The sequence below is a fragment of the Symphalangus syndactylus genome, chromosome 9 (genome assembly GCF_028878055.3).
Source record: "Symphalangus syndactylus isolate Jambi chromosome 9, NHGRI_mSymSyn1-v2.1_pri, whole genome shotgun sequence".
Lineage (NCBI taxonomy): Eukaryota > Metazoa > Chordata > Mammalia > Primates > Hylobatidae > Symphalangus > Symphalangus syndactylus.
The window spans coordinates 125,736,202-125,740,217 of NC_072431.2; the positions used below are offsets into that span (position 1 = coordinate 125,736,202).

The window sequence follows — 4,016 nt, forward strand, 5'->3', positions numbered from 1 at the left end:
ATAAAAGGGAAAATACTATAGTGTCTTGAATTATCCAGGCTGAAAACTTCTTTCATTGTTGGATATCATCTTTGTCTTCTGTACCTGGGGAGAACCAAATCCTCTGATGCTTCCTTCCCAGAATTTTCCTGCACCAGTTACCAATTTATCAGCTGAGTTGAATGTGACAAAAACTCCAAAATTATGGTTGCTTCATCAAGATAATATTATAGTTCACTTTTTCATAAAAATAATGCAAAGGTAGAAGGATTGGCATGGTGGCACCATGGGGTCATCAGGGATGCAGGCATCTTTCAACACTACTGTATCTAATGTGTTGTTCTTGTCTTCCTGATCCAGGATGGTGGCGGAGGATGTGCCTTTATATCTGTATTTCAGGCTGGAAGTGCTATGAAAGTACAAGGAAATGAGGCAAAAATGCTCCTGTCTAACACTGTTGCTATAATTTAATTGCCAGAACTTAGTCTGATGGCTATTGCTATCTACAAGGGAGGTCTGGAAATGTAGCTTTTATTCCTGATGGCCCATGTCATCAGAAAATGTTGAGTTTTTTTTTCTTTTTCTTGTTTGGCACAAAATACAGTCATTTAATAACAAATGCTCCCCCCACCCTCACCCCATCACAGCACCCTGAGAATCATGGGTCCAACTGTGTGGGAGGGGGCTGTGGAAAGCCAGGGTGAATGGGGACAGCAGGTAAGGGGTTGGGTGGGCCCCTGCACCTCCTGTCACTGGCTCCTGGGAGCACAGAATCAGGCTGGGCACAGAGGCCTCTTCTTTGCCTAGGCACCAGCAGGGCAGCTCCATCCAAGAGAGGCCAGGGCTGCCCACCGGCCCAGTCAGAGAGCATGAGGGGTCAGGGCTGGCTGGAGAAAGGAGGAGGAGAGAAGTGACTGTGTCCATCACACTTAGGTCTTCTGGCCTGCTTCTGCCACGTCCAGCTGCTGGGAGTTGGCCTCAGCCCTGTGAGGGGCCACCGGCACTCACTGTAGCCTTGCCTTCTTGGCCTTCTTCTCAGACCTCACTGCCTCATCGTGGGCTTCCCGCTTCTCCGCCAGCTTGTTGGCCTCTCGGATTTTTCGCCTCTTGCCAAACATGATCTTCTGGTATAGGTACTTCTCCGCTTCTTCATCATCATAATGGCCAGGTGCTTAGCCTCGCTCTCCTCCACCTGGGCTAGCCGCTGCTCATTCTCCAGCTTCAAGGTACCTGTCTTCCCCTTCATTTTCTGCTCCTCCAGGGCTGCCAGCTGGGCCTCTTCCTCCTTTTTTGAACCAGTCTCTGCATCTTCTTCCTCCTCCTCCTTTTCATTTTCTCCCCCTTCATCACCATCATCTTCGTTGTCGTCGTCCTCTTCCTCCTCCTCTTCTGATGCATACAGGATTCCTGGGTCCTTTCCCTGCTGTAGAGCCAGCAGCCTCAGTTTTTCAGGTGGGACGTGATCTCCTTCCTTCTTGGTCACAAAAGGTGAAAGATGTGGGAGCAGCTGCACCCCAGGGAAGTACTCTGCCATGGGGAGGAGAAGCCTAGTGTTCACCGAGTCAAACACCCACTGGGGCTGCAGGTAGCACCTGCCATTGATGGAGGTCTGCTGCCCAGGCCAGTCGACAATCTGGTGGGTGATGTGGGAGTCTGTGATGTCATAGGTGGCCCCGATGCACAAAGACTTGCCCCAGGACACTTCCCCCCACCCCAAAACTGATGACCAAGGCCAGGGCCTCACGGGGCACCTCTCGGTTCAGGAAGAACATTAGGCCCTCAGAAAGCTTCTTGTGCTTCTCCTGCGCCTCCAGCTCCTTCCTGCGGTCTTCCTCCTGCGCTGACATCTCCCAATTGGCGGGAAACTCATCCACCTGGGGCTCCTCCTCTGTGGCAGGCACCACCATGCGGGCCAGGCTGGCACTGAGGGCAGCCATTTTCTCCATGGAGCTCTCAGAGTCCAACGCATGGGTGCCCTCACTGGCCTTTGCTTCTCCTTGGGCCTGACCCTCGAGCTTCAGTGGGTAGTGGAGGTTAAGCCCCTGGTAGAGGCGGAAGTTGACGAAGCCTAGCAGGGTGCGGTAGAACTTGGTGAAGGTGGCCATGACCCTGTAGTCCATGTCTGTTGGGTGGTCATGGGAGAAGGCATAAGTGGTGATTCACACGATGGGCTGTCCCAGGACCTTGACCTGGTAGTAAATGCCTTTGATGGGCAGGAAGACCTTGTGGCAGGGCACTAGCAGCGATGATGCAGTGCATGAACTCCATGGTGAATGGTCTGCACATGGCCCTTGCCAGTCCGTAGGAAGGTGGAAAAGAGGAATCACGTTGTCCAGGTCCCGCAGGGCATCAGTGAATGTAGGGTACCGTTCCTTGCTGATGTGGTCAAGTTTGTAGTTGGGCTTATTGTCCTTTAGACGCTCTACAGTGTTTCCACTTGCTCTTCCCATAGGCCTTCAGGAGCTTCCGGACTAACACCTTGTATTCCCAGAACTTGTTGACGATGGGTTCATGGAGGAGAAACCTGATGTCTTTGATAAGGTAAAAAGTTCGGGCTACTGTAGAACCTTTGTTAACCTTTTTCTTGTGTTTGGGTTCATGGGGATAAATGCCCTTCAGAATGCACAGCCGCCTAAAGTCAGCCAGTCTCAGCTGGAGCTTCTTCTGGGCTTTGTTCTGGGTGATGTAGTTGGTGGCTGAGCCTCGTTCATACTTCTTCTTCCCAAGGCCTCCCATGGCTCCACGTTGAGGAGCCGACTAGAGCTGCGTGGACAGACAGCGCCACTTCCTCCCGAGGAAGTTTTTATTACTAACAAAGAGAGAGAGAAATTAGTAGGCGGGAAAGTTGCCTTCTCAATTCAAACCACCTTTATGATACTCAGTAACTAAAACCCAAGTTGTTATAATTACTAAGTACCTCAACTTTCTTCTCTGCAAGTTTAGAATGCCAACTTCATTGTTTAGAATAGTATTCTCTTCATTTCTTTCTCTAACTCAAATACTTTAAATAGCTCCCAATTAATAACTGGAAATTTTTCAATTTCACTAGTGGCGTCATATGATAGAAAGAATCAAGCTTAGAAATACCTAAAAATAAGAGTGATGACTTCTCATGATCCTGGGTGTTGGCTGGGTGTTTCCTCTGCCAGTCTCACCCAGTCTTACTGATGCAGCTGCAATTAGCTGGAGGGATGTATCCCAGATAGATGTAAGTGCCACTCATCTCTGGCAGTATCTGCTGGCTCTTGGCTGCAGCACTGAGGTTCTCCTTCATTCGGCCTCTCATCCTCCAGGAGTCTAGACCAACTGCTTTGTGCTCACAGGGCTGCTGCATTCCCAGTTGACAAAAACTTATGTTGCAAGGTGTCTTAGGTCCTAGCCTTGGCAACCATGCTACTCCTGACACATTTCTATCACAAGTCCAGTCCTGAGTCAAGGGTTGGAGAAATAGTCTACATTTCTGTTTCGAATAAGAGGTAAAGTATATTGAATAGGGGAATGTTTTCTAGGACAGGAAATTGTGGCCATTTTTTGGTAATTCACACTGGTAGCTACAAGATTTTGGACAAACCACTTAACATGGCTGAAATATCAATTTCCTCATCTGGAAAATAGGGATGGTAATTACCCTGAGAGTATTTCAGAAATAGATGATGTCAGGTTTATAAAGTGCCTAGAGTAAAATGATATTTAGTCAATATTAATTCTACCCTATTCAAGCTTCTCCCAGATCCTGCCATACATCATCCTGACTCTGTGTGGACCCTGCACTCCAGCTAGTCTCTTCATGGTCCTCTGAAGCTACCACTGAGGTTCCCACTTAGTGCTTCTGCCATTCCCTTTAACTGAAATGTTTTTCCTTCCCTTCTTAGTCTAAAAAACTTCATCCATACCTTAGCTTATGACGTCATTTCCTTAATCAATCTTTGCCTCCTCTGGTCACCATGATTTCTTTGTTGCCTAGATTCTAGCAGCCCTTGTAACTTATGCCACAATCTCGCCCTTTGATTATGTGGGTTCCTGTGACTTTTGCATTG

The 4,016-nt window shown here is 48.5% G+C and overlaps 1 pseudogene; it reads right to left on the reverse strand.

Moving 5' to 3' along the window:
- Nucleotides 1-586: 586 nt before the first annotated feature.
- Nucleotides 587-2,767, reverse strand: LOC129490793 (pescadillo homolog; annotated as a pseudogene).
- Nucleotides 2,768-4,016: the final 1,249 nt, after the last annotated feature.